Below are 18859 nucleotides of genomic sequence, written 5' to 3'. Positions count from 1 at the left end.
CATAAGTTATGAGTATTGGAATAAACCCACGCTCACTTGTATCACTTCATGGAATTTATCTCGAGTGATCGTGAGACGATAATATCATATAAGTCTTCAAACCTAGAGATATGAGTTGTTACCTATGAGTTGGTTGTGCATTGATTACACGTAAACGTATCAGTAACTTGATGTTATAAAACGTGCCTTTGTGTACAATTCAACAAGTAGTAGAAAAAGCATATGAGTCGAAGTTTATCTATTCCTTCTAGAAACAGAAGCGATATCTGGGCCCCTCGATGATTTTGTGTTGACCCGTGTATCGGGCTCGGCCAGAACTGAATTGATGTGTTCAGTTAAGTTCTTTGTCAAACAAATCGGAAATCGAGAAACAACTGCCAGACAATAAGTAAGACATTGTTCCATGTATTTGTCCGGATGATATCATGAGAACAGAGGACTATATGATCACTTATCTAAAATGGTGCTTCATAGTTCAACAGAGTTTTCGAGAGCTACGATTGTCGGTTGGTTGCTGAAGTAATATAGGCAAATACAGTTATTAGACTTATCCAAGTGGGAGTCTATTGGATAAGGTGTCTAAGTCCATAACTTATTTGGTATATACTTGACCCGACCCGACATGGTCCATTTGGGTTGCACTTCACCCAAACGATTTATGGATAATTTTATGAGAATTGTATACTTACAATTTATTAATATATTCTAATTTATAATATATTAATATAAAGTCATGTTATATAATTAGTTTTAATCTTGAATTAATTATGAATTAATTTAGTGATTAAAAGGAAGACTAATTAAATCATGGGCTATTATATTTATATGGTGTGGGCTAATACTCATTTGTTAATGGGCTAAGCTTATATGGAAGTCCATGGATGATCCATGGAGCTTTTAACCCATGGATCCTTGGAAAGGAAAAGACATGGGTTATTAGGGTTTCACCCTAACCATGCACACTATATAAACAAGCTTATGTTGCATGAAATAGCACCCTAGAGTGTGTGTGTGTAAGGTGTGGCCAATTTCTAAGATTGTATATACTCTCTCATAAAGTTTTCCAAGTTTGTGGTGATTTGTGATTTCCATTTGAGGCATTCACATTATTGGTGCTTGGCTCTCAAACTCCAAGGAATCAACACTCATCAAAAGGTATGTAATTCATCTAGTTCCTTTTATGTTTAAAAGTTCCCCATGCCATGCTTGATAAGTTATAAACTTTGGAAATTTTTTTTTGCATGTATTTAGAAAAACATAGATCCAAGGTTTATTAGGGTTACATGTACACTTAGAAAGTGTTAGAATGCTCAAAAACCAAAAATCTATAGACGGATCCTCAGGGAAGATCAAATTTAACTTTAGCAACCGGTCCACAAACCTTTGCATTTTCTGCAAGTGGCCTGTGACGTGTTCACCATCCTTCATCCTGTTTGTTATCATGGAAGCGATGATTTCATACCTCTTTTAACGAGCACTCTGATGGTATCTTTCCATCAGGTCCTGGTGCATCTCAAAAGGGTAAAAGTCCTCATAGGACTTTTGGAGTTCAACTCTCATGGTCACTAACATGATACAAGACACGTTAGTCGCATGCTTCTCATGAGCTCTAAAGTCAGTGATCTCCTCAGGAGTAGCAGAAGACTTATCGATTTCCTTAAGCTCCTTGTCTAGGACGTATTTCTTGTCCTCATAGTGAGTGACCATCCTGATGTTCCTAATCCCGTCATTGAAGTTGGACCCATCAAATATGAATCCCCCACACAAGTTCATGAGAGAGAAGGAGCCAGTAGGGTTTGAGCCAGAAACAGTGTTAGAAGACATCTGAAAAGAAGGAAAGACAAAGTTTAGATTAGATAATGAGTCCTTAATATAACACCCAAAAGGAAATATTAAATCTAGGACCCAACACAATATTTTACAAATTGGAAGAGGGATGCCGTAATCCAACTTGCAAAATATTTGAAGGTAGGTAAATGACGATTTACCAATTTCCACCATGAAAAACGAAATTGATTATTAAGTTTTAATTGGATTGAAACTCCTAGATCCTTTGAGATTCATTGAACAATTCAATGGCATGTTTAAATCTCGATTATGCCCTTCAGGTTTGTGATTGGTATACCGAGGATCACAAACAAGGTGTGAATAATCATGAAAAATGTGCTTGGTACTCTCGATGTCATTTATCACCCAATTAATGTTCCGGTTAACAACACACGCTCCATTGATCTTATGATAAACATCGAGCCACCCTTTGCCACCCTTACTAGTCCAAGTTAATGTGTCGGTTAACCACACATGTCCAAGTTAATTTTCATGGATTAGCATCAATTTCACATTTTCCTAAAGTAACTAAGATTGGGAATTTAATAAAACATTTAGTTACTTTATTATTATCATTATAATTTTAATGAGAATTATAGTTCTATCCTACCCGTTCGGCTAACGACCCTCCACCAGTCAAGGAAGCGGTGGGTGAGAGTGGACACCCATTAGACTGCCGTTTTATAGGGAGTAACCTTATACCCCCCTTATATACCGGCTTCGTGAATGAGGCTACTAACGGTAAGACTGCCTTGATCTTATACATATATATATATATATATATATATATATATATATATATATGTATGTATATTATTAAACTTATAATACAATAAAGTATAAAGGTTGAATTTTAAACTTTTAAAATTCTAGGGTTTGGAATTATAGTATCTTAAGCGTGACTTTACAAATTTCAAAACTTGAGGACAATTTTGACACTATTCAAAACTTTTCATTTCTTAACTTATGAGTTTAATGACTTTTATGAAAAAGACTTTTGGTTTTCCATAACTTGAGGACAAGTTATGGAATCCATTAAAAGGCATTTAGATCTACAATTAAACTAACAAGAAGTGTCAAATAATATCTATGATCTAGACAAATTCATAAGCAAAGACAATTCACATCAACAATTTTCAAGAAATCATCTAAACTAATATAAATCTTGAAATTTGGACAATTATCTTTTAATTGGACAAGCATGATCATTACCTTATGAAAAAACAGGTTTCATGGTTCAAAAAACAGTTTGGGGTAATGATCCTAATCCAATTTCAGGCCGAAAGTCGAAAATCTGTCCACTGGAGCACCAACTCGGCGAGTACATGAACTGGACTTGTCGAGTTGGTCATTTAACAAAGGTACTCGACGAGTCACCCAGTGGACTCAGTGAGTTCACTGGGCAGAAGGTAGAAATTCGATTTTTTTACACTTTGAAAATCAATATGACATCAAGTATAATAGAAAAAAAAAATCCTAGGCTCTAATACCACTGAAGGGTTTTGAGCATCCTAACAGCCTTAAGGTGCACATACAACCCTAAATTCTTTGGATCTAGGTTTTCTCTAATTATACATGTAAAATTATTTTCCAAAGCATTTCCTTAACTAGCATACAAACATGGGTACTTGTATAACAAAAATCTAGTTAGAACACATACCTTTTCTTGTAGCTTGATTCCTTTGACCTTTAAGAGCCTAACACCCCAAATGTGATGCCTAAACTGCTTCACACAACACCACCAAAAATAGAGGACTTGAGAGAGAATACTTGCACTCAAAAATCGGCTATGGCTCTTCCAAGAACACTAGGGTGCCGATTTTAGGAGCCATGAGGTCTTTTATATATTGTGACAAAAATAGGGTTACATCATGTAAACCCTAATGTGCATGACCTTCTATATTCCTCATGCTACATCGGTTTAAACCTCCATGGATCATCCATGGGTTGTCACATGGGTTTAGCCCAACATAAGGAATCATGGATCATTGGCCCATACCATAAGAAAGAATAATTTACCAAATCAACCCCTTATCTTTAATTAGTCTCTTTTGATCACAAAATTAATTCCAAATTAATTCTTGATCAATACTAATTAAATAATATCATTTCATATTAATGTATTAGAACTTATAATATATTAATAAATCATGAATATCCTCTTCTCAAAATTCCATCCTTACAAATTGTTTCGGTGCCATGCAACTCAAATGGACCATGCTATTCTCGGGTCAAGTACATACAAATTATAGTTATGGGCTTAGACACTAAATCCAACAACAATTTCAAACACCTACTAAATCAACAACCCCAAAAGCTAAGCGAAGCCTTCACGGTGGAGATAGCTAATGGGAAGACTGAAACAACCAAAGATATATATATGTAGGATGCACATTAACACTAAATAACCACTCATTTTCAATCGACTTAATGCCGATTAATATTCGAAGTTTTGATGTGATAATCGGTATGGACTAGTTAAGCCCCCACCATGTCGATATTATGTGCCATGAGAAGGTCGTTCTCCTTCACTTACCCACCAACAAAACTCTAATCATTTACGGTGATAAACCTGGTGTAAGTCTTCATCTTATCTCGTGCATCAAGGCACAAAAGTGTCTGCACAAGAAAAATCATGCCTTTCTAGCCCACGTGGTGGACAAACAGAAAGGGGAAAAGAACATTAATGATATTTCAGATGTGCGTGACTTTCCAGACGTATTCCTGGAAGACCTCCTAAGGATACCTCCCGAGAGACAGGTCGAATTTCGAATTAACCTGATACCTGGAGCCACATCAATTGCCAAATCACCCTATAGGTTTGCCCTTGTGGAAATGCAAGAGTTATCGAGCCAACTAAGCGAACTCCTCGACAAAGGGTTTATAAGACCAAGCTTTTCACCCTGGGGAGCTCCGGTCTTGTTTGTCAAGAAGAAGGATGGATCTTTCAGAATGTGCATCGATTACCGGGAGTTAAACAAGCTCACTATCAAGAACCGATACCCTCTCCCCCGGATTGATGATCTATTCGACCAACTTCAATGAGCCAATTACTTTTCCAAAATAGATCTACGGTCCAGATATCACCAACTACAGGTTCGAGAAGAAGATATCGCCATAACTACCTTTTGAACCCGCAACGGACATTTCGAGTTCATGGTAATGCCCTTCTGTCTAACGAATACACCTTCAATATTTTATGGACCCCATGAATCGAGTTTGCCGACCATTCCTCGACAACTTTGTAATCGTCTTCATCTATGACATACTCGTTTATTCACGAAGCAAGGAAGAGCATAGTAAACATCTAAGACATGCCTTGGAAACTCTAAGGGCAGAAAAGTTATACGTAAAATTCTCCAAATGCAACTTTTGGATTTGCAGGTTGGATTTCTTGGGGCACGTAGTCAGTGAGGAAGGGATACATGTGGACCCTTCTAAGATCAAGGCTATTGAGGATTGGGCAATCCCAAAGACGCCAACGGAGATCAAGCAATTCTTGGGCCTTGCTGGTTATTATAGAAGGTTCATCCATAATTTCTCCAAAATCGCCAAGCCTCTCACCACTCTAACCCAAAAGGCGTACCCTTCAACTGGGATGCAAAACAAGAGGTTGTTTTTCAAACTATGAAGCAGGCCCTCTGCAGTGCTCCGATTTTGATGCTGCCAGAAGGAACGGAAGATTTCGTAGTGTATTGTGATGCTTCCAACCAGAGTTTGGGTTGTGTGCTAATGCTGCATGGAAAGGTGATTTCCTACACGTCAAGGAAACTGAAAAACCATGAGGTGAATTATACTACCAACGATCTCGAGCTAGGAGCGGTGGTCTTTGCTTTAAAAATATGGAGGCACTATCTCTATGGGACAAAGTGCACAATTTACACAGACCACAAAAGCCTCTAGCACATTCTAAATCAAAAGGAATTAAGCATGAGGCAGCGAAGATGGGTCGAGTTGCTCAAAGACTACGAATGCGAGATCAAGTACCATCCCTACAAGGCTAACATGGTGGCCGATGCCTTAAGCAAGAAGGAATACTTGGGCCACCGAGTAAAAACACTGACAATGACCATCCACTCCCACTTGTCTTCACAAATCAAGGAGGCTCAGCTGGAAGCCTCAAAACCGGAGAACGCCGCAAGTGAAGCACTGCGTGGGATGGAAAAGAATGTTGAAATCAAAGAAGAAGGAGTTTACTATTTCATGAATCGAATCTGGATCCCAAACTTTTGAGGGTTCAGAGACATATTCATGAATGAAGAACATAAGACACGATACTTTGTCCATCCGGGTTCGGATAAGATGTACTTGGATATCAAACCACATTATTAGTGGCCAAACATGAAAGCGGAGATTGCTATCTACGTAGGCAAGTGCCTGACTTGCGCAAAGGTTAAGGTAGAATATTAGAAGCCCTCAGAATTATTACAACAACCAGCGATACCCAAGTGGAAATGGGAACGAATAACGATGGATTTTATAACCAAGTTGCTAAATCGGTTGACGAACTGGATGCCATTTGGGTGATAGTCGATCGGTTGACTAAATCCGCCCATTTCCTACCAATAAAATAAAGATACAAAATGGAGAGATTAACTCGGATCTACATCAAGGAGGTGGTCAGACTTCATGGAGTGCCAATATCTATCATCTCTGACCGAGATAGTAGATTCACCTCACGATTCTGGTAGTCACTCGAGAAAGCAATGGGAACACAACTTGATATGAGTATTGCCTACCACACCCAGACTGACGGTCAAAGCGAGCGAACCATTCAAACACTGGAAGATATGCTCTGAGCTTGTGTGATAGATTTTAGCAAGGCATGGGATACTCACTTGCCGCTAATCGAATTCTCATACAACAACAACTACCACACAAGCATTAAAGTTGCTCCCTTTGAGGCCTTGTATGGTCGGAAATGTAGATCACCCCTCTATTGGGCTGAGGTGGGAGACACCCAGCTGGCAAGGGGACAGGTACCGAACAACACCCTCACAACACCTGAGATCATCCGAGAAATGATTGAGAAGATTGTCCAAATCAGGTCACGACTCCAAGCATCTCGGGATAGACAAAAGAGCTACGCAGACAAAAGACGAAAGCCGCTGGATTTCCAAGTAGGTGATCACGTGCTACTGAAAGTATATCCCTGGAAAGGGATGATACAGTTTGGAAATAGGGGAAAGGTAAACCCATGATACATCGGGCCATTCGATATTCTTGCCAGGATCAGTCCGGTGGCCTACAAGCTGCAACTACCCTCGGAGCACAACAACGTACACCTTATCTTTCACGTGTCAAACCTCAAGAAGTGCCTATTGGATGAAACCCTCGTTGTTCCACTCGATGAGATTCATGTGAATGAGGAGCTCCACTTCATTGAGGAACCAGTTGAAATCATGGATAAGGAAGTGAAGCGTACGAAACATAGCCACATTCCCATTGTAGAGGTTCGATGGAGTGCAAAGCGCGGACCTGAGTTCCCATGGTAGCGCGAGGATCAAATGATGCAAAAGTACCCTCACCTCTTTTCTAACTCTTAAAGCTATCTCACGAAAGAATTTCGAGACGAAATTCCCTCTAACGGGGGGATGATTTCACAACTAGCATTTTAGGGCTAGAAATTCATATCCATATACAACTATAATCCTTTAAGTAACTATGTAACACTATGTGCAATATGAGTTACTTTCAACACAATATGAATTTATACATCCAAAACAGTGTTCCAAGTCGAAACTTCCTCGTGTAAGCCCAAAAATCAAATCCAATAAGTTATGTGCATTCAACTTTGGGCGTTAACTCAAAACTCTCTTATTGGGCCTAATGGGCCGGTAACTCCTCAACTTGGTTCTTTTGGGCCATAAACCTCTAATGGGCCTTATTGGGCCATGAGGAATGATTTTAAGACCTAATTGGGCTAATACCAACCATGGAGCCTTTATTAGGTCGAGAACCCATTTATTTTGGACTTTTAAAACTGTAAACCCTATTGGGCCTAAGAGTCCTCAGTTACACATCAAACCCAAGCCCAATCCTTTCCCCTCTCCTATTCTCGGCCTATATATAAAAAAAAGAAAATAAAAACAAAGGGAAATGTGGCTTAAGAGTCGACACCACGTTAATATACACTATGTAATTAGACTATTACATTGCATGCATCAATTCAATTTGAGTAACCACCAAGTATTAACCCTAAATCTCTTTCTCTCCCCTCCTAGAAATCAGCCTAACATCCTCCTTCATACCACATTTACTCTTTCACTTATAACACCCACAATTCTCTCATTCCTCCCCATAAAACTCTAGGAAATTCTTTCTTTCCTTCCCTAAAAATTGTGTGGGTGTTAATGTGTATTCAAGAGTTCCTCACCAAAGATCCTAACTTGGTAAATTTTACTTCACGCTTAAGTTGTTGCTTTCCATTTTATGCTAAGATTATCCCTCATAATCACCTCATTTTCGTGTTCATGCTCCTAGAACCCTCTAAGTTCGAAATCTCTTCCCAAAGGAGCATTCAAGGACGAAAACTCCCTTTCCTTTTCTCTTTATAACCGATCAAACTCAAGGTGAGCTTCATACCCCTTTGTTTTCGTGATTTTCCATCTTTAGGGTGGGGGGGGGGTACTACAAGTTTAGTTTTGTGTAAACTATTTGTATTTATTCTTGCATGTGTGTATTTTCATGATATTTTGTGTGATATGTTATGAAACTATGTTAAACACTCATAAACTCGAAATATCTTCCAAGTTTTGAAGATATTAGGGAACAAGTTACTTCAAGTAACTCAATATGATGCTTGGAAAGATTAAACATGTTAAAGTTTACAAGAAAACCAAAGAAAGCATACAAAGGGGCCATACTTGACAATAAAGATAAACAAAATGGGCTTTTATTGGACATTCACAGTTTTAGGGGCCAAAAGTGTCATTTTTCATTAAAATGGGATTTTATTTGATATTCTCAGTTTTAATGGGCCAAAGGTGTCATTTTTGGATAAAAATGGGCTTTTAATGTCATTCATGGTTTTATGGGCCAAAAGTGTCATTTTTGGATAAAAATGGGCTTTTAATATCATTCACAGTTTAATGGGCCAAAAGTGTCATTTTGTGATAAAAGTGGGCTCTTTGTGTTATTTCGATATTTTAGGCCAAAAAGGGCATTTTTGATAAAATGGGCCATTTATTGTCAAATTTGGTATTTTGGGCTAATATGGTCATATTTGGTAAAAATGGGCTTATATGACATTTTCATTTACAATGGGCCGAAAATGAACAATTGGGCCAAAAAATGACATTTTTATATAAGATGGGCCAAAATTTGATTATTTAGTAAAATGAGTCATTTATAACAATTTGTACCAAAAAATGGACCTTATCCGACCCTTATCCTAATTGGGCCTTATAATGTCAATTTTGTGTTAAATAGGCCTTAGCATCAATTTATAAAAATTGGGCCTTTTGGGAACATATCGCTAACAATCGGCCATTTTAATAACAACGATGAGACAATGAACTATTTCTACACTCTCGATAAAAATGAGTGCATTTTTACTATTTATGAGTTATAGTCAAATATATACACTCGTAACATTATTTTTAACGCTAAAATATTGAAACACGCTATTCGCGTAGAAATGTCGTTAAGGCTCTTGTGAGACGCACCTTCACCGTACCTACCTTAGTGTACACCATAAGTATTGTAGTTATCACCAGAGTCTCCTGGAGGGACAACGGAAATTTGTGTATAGATCTATACGGGGTTGACACCCCACACCTGAGTTGCTCGCTACAGCTAGACAGGCCAGTCTAGGGTGACAAATGTCTTCTACGAAACCGATGTCTGAAGAACGTCAAGGCGGGCACTCCGTCATATTAGTATGGTTATAACGACTCACATAGTGAATAACAAAACTATTATAAGTTTTACGCTGAATATACATACCACTCTATTTCGCAAATGATAAACATTGTGTTGATTATTTGTACTATCTACCCCACTCTAGTCTTTGGGTTTAAGACCACATTTTCTCATGACACAGAAAATACAGGATTTTCTGGGAATCACTTGCTATACATTTTACAAACAAGATATAACAAGGATACGCATGCTATAATACAAGATTTGAAACAAAACTCACAAACTATTTTTATAGAAAATATCGGATTTTCTAGTGTTTACAAATCAAACACAAAGTTTTCATTTAAACATGCTCATGAACTCACCAACATTTTATATGTTGACGCATTTTGAAAATAACTTGTATTCTCAGGAACTCACTAGACAGGTTGACAGCTTTGGACTTTTGGGATGTTGTATTTTTTTTTTCAACATACACTTGATATTTTTGGGATGTAGTTTTATCAACAAACACAATGATGTAAACTATGTATGTTGTTATATTTAATGCATGGTGATGATGATGTCTATGTTTCATTTATACACACTTGCTAAGATATTACAAGATGAAGTCATTCGCCCCCAGACGTTTCCACCGTACCGGTTCGGGGGTGTGACAATGCATACCTGGAATACTCCATTCAGGCGCTGCTTCTTTCATAGTTTGGTGCCTTTATTAAGAAGCTAGAGGAAATGCTTGATCAAAAGTTCAATTGTTACAACCATCTTTTAAGTAGGATGGTGAAACACAAAATAAAACGTGAATTAATAGAACAAAAGGTCATGTTTATGAACGGGTAGAGATCCGAATGGAAAGCAGTAGTTTCAACTGTAAAAGCTCATGAACAATTTAAGAACTATACATTGGCAAAGCTAGTGGGAATTCTTAGGTCCCACGAAGATGAAGTGACAAAGGAAGGGAAGGTTGTTTCTGTAATGGGATCTTTGGCCCTGGCTGCGAAGGGAAAAACTGTAGCAGAAGAAGATACGAAGTCTAATCTCTCAAATTGCAAACTTATGAAAGAAGAATACGCTTTAATTGTCTCAAACGCCAAAAAGTTTGCGAAAAAGAACTTTGGGCGCCTTAAAAACAGGAACTGGCAAGGCAACCACAGTATAGAAAAGGCAAAGGACGAGAGCGCCAAGAACTCTCATATGGACGAGGTAAAGAAAGAGAAAAAACTACTAGGAGACTCTGGCTATGACTGCAATTTTTTTCATGGCAAGAATCATTTGGCAAAAGAGTGAATGCTAAGAAGAATGAGTGAGAAGAAAGACGAAGAAGATGATGAAGCTTACTATCTCAGAAAGATAGAGGAGCTTAGAAAGAAGAAAAATGCTGATAATGCTAAGCCTGCTTCGATTGTGCACGAAAATGATGACGAGTTTGGAAGAGTCGAAGTTTGGTCGACTGATTCGGAGGATGAAGAGGTTCGCAACCCTACACATGGAGAGTGTTTTGTAGAAAATTCTGAAGCCCCTAAGTACGAGGGAAAATGTTTTGTGGTTCGCAATGATGCATCCGAGCATAGAGGATACACCACTGATGGCGGTCAGACCAATGACAACTGTTTTGTTGCGAGACCTGTATCTGAGCAGATAAGTGAATGCGAGAAAGTGATCAACAAGGTACACTCAATTCTTGAATATCTTAATATTCATGTCTCTCGGTACGAAACTTAATTAGATGATTTGAAATTTATTGTTTCCAGTTTCTGTGATAGCTTAAAAAGAACCTGTTTAAGTAATTCTAACTTAACTGATCAAATCAGCAGGGTAACAAACAAAAGTAAAGAGAGACGAATATGGATTGAGAAGTTGGAGTTAGAGTTGTCTAGTTCTAGGGATGATATCATTTATTTGCTACGAGACACTTTAGGGCTTTTGAAACAATGAAATATTTTTTGTTTGATTGCTAAATGTCTTTATTTTAAGATTATTTAGCTGCATCTCGATTCTGAAATAGGAAAGAATATACACAAAATGATTTTGCCCTTTCTCGAAATGAAAGAGGATGAAATCGATGCAGACTGTTTCAGATGCGAATCCATTGTTTCCTCGAATGATGTCTCTGATTCTAACAAAATTGGACTAGACAAATTGAAGCTTACATACAATCCTAAGAACATAAGTACATGCTGAAACAAATTTTAACTGCAGAAGATAAGAATCAGATTAGATCTGATACTTTATAGAAATTTGACTCATTATGCACCAAATTAAGTTCAGAAAATACTCTTGATGTTGAAAATGTATATGAATTTGATGATGAAAGTGACATGAGTGAAATTTCTGTGGAGGATGAGATTGATTGCTCTGAATTTTTAAAAAGTGAATCTGAACCAAAGAAGACTCTGATTTCTGAACATTTTGTTGAGTAGGTTTGTATTTCTGAAAATAAAGGTTCAAAGGTTTTTAAAGAAAAGGCAATAGTTTTTCCGAAAGTTCAAATTGTTCCGAATCAGGTTTACGCAACTTCTGGACTGAACAAAAATCGTACCTCATAATTATCGTCCCTTGTAGAAGAAGATAATGCAGATGGGTGTAATGAATTCTTTTGGTCTTCTCCCATCGACAATGCTGATGAAACCAAAGGACTCTCGGATATGACCTCTTGGAAGATGAAAGGGAGATACGTAGCAGAACCACTGAACAAAGTTAACTCCAGTTACGAGAAAGGCAATCCAAGTGGAACCAAAAATGTTCCAAATGATATGTCATCCGAACAGACTGACACTCCTGTTAGAAAAGCGAAACCTAGTGCTTGTATTCATAAGTCAGATGATGAATTTGTTACTAAGAAACATCATTGAAATGCGAGATATCAGAAAAACTTTAAAAAAAAAGCATTTCTGGAAGTCTAAAAACTCCAACTTTGTTATTCAAGAAAGATCACTAAATCAGAATGCGAAAGTCTTTTCAAATTGGAATCCTAAAAAGATTTCAAAACCACAGTCTTCTCCACAGGTTTCAAAACCAAAAGTTTTTCAAAAACCATCATTTTCAAAACAAGCGAAACCTTTGGAAAAGACGAAACCTAGTTTTTCTGCAAAAACAAATATTTCAAAACCTGCCAACACGTTGAAAGATGTTAAGGAAAAGAAAAAATTGTTTTGGAATCTAAAATTCCCTCAAGAAGTCTGAAACACACTTGAAAAGGGAGGAAAAAAAGTTTTAGAAAAAGGTTGCCAAGCAACAAATTGACACTAAACAAAGAAAATTATATTTTAAAGAAAAGATTTCTAAAGATAATAGGATTTTTGTTTTCAATATCACAAAAGGTGAGAATTTCACTTTGGTAAAACGATCTTACTTGGTTGATGAGGCTATAACCTTTCATGTTTCTAAGAAAGCCGCACATGGACCCAAACAACTTTGGGTTCCTAAATCTTTCTGATTTTTGTATGTGTTTCGTGATGAATGGTTTGACTCCAAATCGTATATTGATAGTGGTTGTTCACGTCACATGACGGGAAGGAGAGAAGAATTGAGAGAATTCAAATCGTTGAAAGATGAAGGTCGAGTCAAGTATGGAAATAATTCACTCGGGGAAATCAAAGGACACAACATGATTACGAATGGGGAATTCTTTATTCGGAAGGTTGCCTATGTGGAAGGCCTGCAACACAACCTCATAAGCATATCTCAACTGGTTGTAGGTACTGGTCTGAAAGTATTGTTTGATGACGAGGGATCAGAGATTATCAAAAAGCAGTCCAAGAAAGTGCTTCTGAAGTCTAAGAGAAATGGCTAAATGTATCCGTCGAATCTGAATTCTATCAAAGGAAAGCATGCCATATGCCTTCTTACGAAAGCAACTTCGGATGACAGTTAGTTATGGCATCGAAGGCTCTCACATATCAACTTCAAGGACCTTAAAAACTTGTACTTGGCGATCATGTGTGAGGACTTCCACTTTTGAAGTTTGAGATTGAACATCTCTGGGTTGCCTACGAACTTGGGAAGCAGAGTAGAAAGAGTCATTCGACAATTATCAACACCAAAATGATTGAGCCACTTCAACTATTACATATAGATCTTTGTGGTACATCAATCATCGAGGGTATTGGTGGTAACATATACATATTGGTTTTTATTGATGACTTTTCTAGATTCACTTGGGTTTATTTTCTTTAATAGAAATCAGAAGCCACTTCCAAGCTTAATGACTTTATCAAGCAGATTGACCTTCAACTATGAAAGCTAGTCCGAAATGTTCGTAGTGATAATGGTTCGAAGTTCAAAAACAAAGTGTTTGAAGAATCCTGACTGAAAAAGGAGTCGCTCATAACTTTTCAACTCCTTACACTCCATATCAGAACGGAGTAGTTGAAAGACAAAACCAATCTTTGTATGAAGCAGCGAGGACCATGTTATTCTTTGCGAACTTGCTACTGTACTTCTGGGCTGAGGTGATCGGAACATCTTGCTTTACTCAAAATCAGTCAGTCCTCAATAAACGATTTTCCATCATTCCCTATCAGATATTGAATAAACAAAAACCTAATGTAAAGTTCTTTCATGTATTTGGTTCCAGGTGTTTCATCTTCAACTCTAAGGAGCAACAGACCAAATTCGATGTGAAGGCTGACGAAGGAATCTTCCTGGGGTACTCTCTGAATTCTAAGGCATATCGGGTTCTCAACAAGAAATCAAAATGGATTGAAGAAACCTACTATGTCACGTTCGGAGATTAAAGAAGTATTAGACATCCGAACGTGAATCTGAGAAGATCTTTCCCATGACAAATCCAATGACGATTCCTCTATCAAACCTCTACGAAGAATTCATGAACCTGTTTGACAAGCCAGAAAAGGCGATCTCTTCGAATCAAAAGCAACAGATAACTAGTAAGATGAACTGAAGAAGATTATTGATGATGCTGCGAAGGATCTTGGAAACGAACCACTTAGTCCGAAGGCCTCAGACAATCCTTCTTCACCACAAACTACAAATGCTCCTATTCATGGGGAGGATGCAGATCCTAAAGTCAACTTTGAACCACCATTCCAGGGGGAGGATTTAACTCCTTCAGTCAACCATGAAAGTCCAATCCAGGGGAGCATCCTATTCGGAATGATGAGCAACATCCATCATTCGGGGGGGGGGGGGGGGGAATGAGAATGAAAACAAGGATTCAGATGCCCAGTCAGAATTTGAGGACGTGAATGCAGAACACTACAAGAAAAAGTCGAAATAACAACGGAAAATTTCCGTACCTAAAACATGATATTCCGTAGTTAAAATCGATTAGCGACGGAATTTGCTATAGATACATTATGTAGGCAAATTCTTCGTTAGTAAAGGTTCGTTACGGAATCCGTAGCACCTTCACAATGGAATTTACAACAGACTTATTTCGTAGAAAACTTGCTATGGACTACATCCGTAGCAACATTGTAGTAAATTAACTACAATTTATTTCCGTAGCATGTACGTAGTGAATTAACTACGCCTCGATCCGTAGTAAATCTGTCGCAAATTAACCACAAACTAAATTCGTAGCTAGTTTCTGTAGCAAATCCGCTATGGGTAATGGTGTAGCTAGTACTCCGTAGTAAATTTACTATGACCTAATTTTGTTACAAATTAACTACAAACTAGCCCCGTAGCTAATTTTCGTAGCAAATCAACTATGGGTAATATTGTAGCAAACATTCCATAGTGAATTTACTATGATGTATCAAATATGTTATAGTAAATTTACCACAACCTAGTTCTATTGCAGAAAAAGTTTGACAGAATATGTTTCATAACATCCATAACAATTCAACTACAAAAATATGACAGAATTAATTAAAATAAATACAAAAATGAATCGACTTTTTCCAAAGAAAATTAATAACAAAATCAACATTATAAAATTGCATTAAACAGTAAAAGAAATTACATCAACTCTTAATAAAAGCATAGTTTATCATAAAAAAAAATTCACTTTGTCCAAAACACCAATTATAATATCCCAAAATTTTCCAATAAATTTAAATTTTTCGAAACATTTATTTTGTAAAAAAAACATCAATCCATAATATAACTTAACCAATTTATAAAATTCAAATCCCCAACTTAGTAATTCCAGACATACTTTAGATAAACCATTTGTTATAACTCGGTTATAATAGAATAATAAAAGCCTTAAAATCCGTAATAAAATTTATGACACGGACCTAATCTTCAACCGCATCAGGGTACAGTTAAGTCGAACCCTTACCCTTGTTGGTACCCGATGTACCTGTAATAATCATTTATAGAATAAAAGGGTAAGTACAAAGCTTAGTGCCTTCCAACACAACATAACATTAGAAATATTACACCCTACTCCTACTTATCATGCCACCAACAAAATATACAAACATCCATATAACATATAAACATTAATATCATATATCTCTTGTCTATTTGGGAACAAATCCCAAACAACACCCAAATAAAGAATTGGTATTCAGCTGTCGAGTCCACAGACGTGGCGTTTCCGCCTTCGGTCCCCCTGACTTGGCACAATGGCCTGCAGTCCGTCGACTCGGTATTCGGCCGTCAAGACCCAAAATATCGACTCGGTATTCCGCCATCGAGCCCAAACATATCATGCATATACATTCAACATAACAAATAAGTACATCAAACGTAACTAATGCAACAAGTATTAGTTTAACTATCAACCATATAGTTCCTATCCTAGTCTCACTCGACCTAACAGTAGGCATATAATACTCTAAGGTTATGAAGTGAGGATCTCACATTTACTAGTCAAACACCCTTCAAATAATACAAACACCCCTTCACACCAGGTTAACCTTCAACTTTCTAATAATGACCAAAAAGAGTTAAGTTATGGTACTTTGATATCTCAAAAGTATAATGGCTTGAGTGTTATTTTTCTTTTTCTTTTTTCAGATTTATACATAGAAATTATAGTCTTGTTCGGGACCTGTTTTACCCCGCTTAAACACCTTATTTTTCAAAACTGTTTTATATACATTAAGAACAGGTCATTAGCTTTAAAAGTAGTATTTTCACACTGCTGTACGATTTTTCTACAATTTTTTACAATTTTTACAAAACTGTCTCGCAAAACAGTTCATTACGGACCAGTCTGGGTAAATGGTCGATTTCACCCTAGTTAGGGGTATTTCTAGCCTTTGGTCAAAACTAATGAAATGTATAGGACTCAAAAACGAAACTTTGGCTTTTGGTTTCGACTAAAAAGGTTTTCGCATGATCGAGATATCATCTCTCAAAGATATGTACAGATTAGGGTAAAATCCTGAAATCACAGCTTTGTCTATTTAGGGTTAATTTGACCTCTTAACCCATTAAGACCTATCCAATGAGGCTTATAATCAGTAAAATGAGTTCATAACAGTAGATTACTTCATTGATATAGAATTCAATGAAAATCTCAACCCCTTTTCTTGAGATTTCTTGTATAAAACATCAAAATAATTACAATGTCCTCATGGGAAGAATACCAACTAGGGTTTAAGGTTTGGGACCAAAACAACCCATGTCACCACTTAGCCCTCAAAACACCTTGGAGCATCACTACCCATTGCCATAGTGGCAGTGGTGGCTGGCAGTGACTGCCACCAGCTTGGCGATGGTGGTGGTGGTGAAGATTTCGTTTAAAGGTAGAGGAGAAAGAAGGAAAATAAGATTGCATGACTTACTTAGGAATGATGAATGTTTCTCCCTTGATGAAGATCTCGTAGCCTCCTCCCAACCTTCACTTTCGATGCTCCCTTCTTCTCCACTCCCGTTCTTTCTTTTCTCCCTTCTCACTCACGTCTACACAAAGAAAAACGGCACCCCCTTAACTTCATAGGGTTAGGCCGCAATTTTGAGGCTTAATAGGCCTTTTGGACGTGATTATGGGCTGCCCTAAGTTGGTGTCCGATCAAGGGGGTCCAAGGCTTCAAAAGCATAGCATTTGGCCCTTCAAGTTTGATATAACGGCTCCTCTAACCCTAAAAACAATTCCATTGCACAATAGGTCCATAATTATTAATTAGCCCTAATTACCCCACCTTATTATTATTTTTTGTAATATAGTTAAATATATCGGAAACAATTAATAAAGTATAATAAATTCACGTACCATGAACCGGGGCGTTACACCAATCAAATTAATCTAATAGTTAAACTCAACTAGAAATCCTAAACATGCAATCAATAAAAAATATATCATTAATTATTTGTGTTTCTCATATCATTGACCATGTTTTTCACATCACCCAACTCTATCATTTGTTTATGTATGGTTTCCTCTAGTTTTTGGATCTTTAAATAGAGATGATGATTTTCCGAACTACTATGTAGTGAAATGCATATTTGAGAAGAGTTTTTAATAAAAATGGGCCTGTCATATGATCCAAACCCATAAACTCTTTTCTTGCAAACCTGTCCTCCAACAACAACTTGCTTTCAAGAATTTGGAAAATTGATTCAAAGTTTGAACAAACTAGACATATTAAGCATTCCAGAAAAGTAAGTCTCATATTTTTTTAGATGTTCGGATTGCCTCAAACGGATTTTTGAAGTTGAAGGGCAGAATTGGAAAAATATCCCATTTTAGCTTTTCATTCATTTTTGGTGTTTCATTAAGGACTTAATGGTTAAGTTTATAGTTTAACATTTTTAATATAATTATTGACTACATATGAGGTTTCCAAAATATACGAAACAACTTTACTCAAAAGTCTTAATGCATGACTTAATGGAGTATAAAGTTAAGGCTTAACAAAATAATAATAAAAATGTATAAAGCTTCATTTCATGTCTTAGCCTAGGACTTCCCCGGACCAAAATACCACAACCAACAACCCATGGTGGCCTGTGGTGGCAAGAGCTGACTCACAGTGGCGGTAAGAGGCTACCAGTGGCGGTCCTTGGTGGTTTTATAGTGGAAAGAAAAAAAAGAGATCCGAAAAAGAGATGAAGAACTACCCAATAGCTAGAATGAGACTGGAACACTCCACCCGACACCCTTTTCCCTACAAGTAGCACCTCCGGTAACACCAAGTCCGATAGTACCCTCCTTCCAATCGCAACTGTCCTTCATGTTGACCCTTTTCTCGACTGGCAAATGAAAACATGCACATAATTTGGTCCTAGATCGATTAGGGTTAGATTA

The sequence above is a fragment of the Lactuca sativa genome, chromosome 8 (genome assembly GCF_002870075.4).
Source record: "Lactuca sativa cultivar Salinas chromosome 8, Lsat_Salinas_v11, whole genome shotgun sequence".
NCBI classification, from domain to species: domain Eukaryota; kingdom Viridiplantae; phylum Streptophyta; class Magnoliopsida; order Asterales; family Asteraceae; genus Lactuca; species Lactuca sativa.
This window is presented reverse-complemented; position numbering follows the sequence as displayed.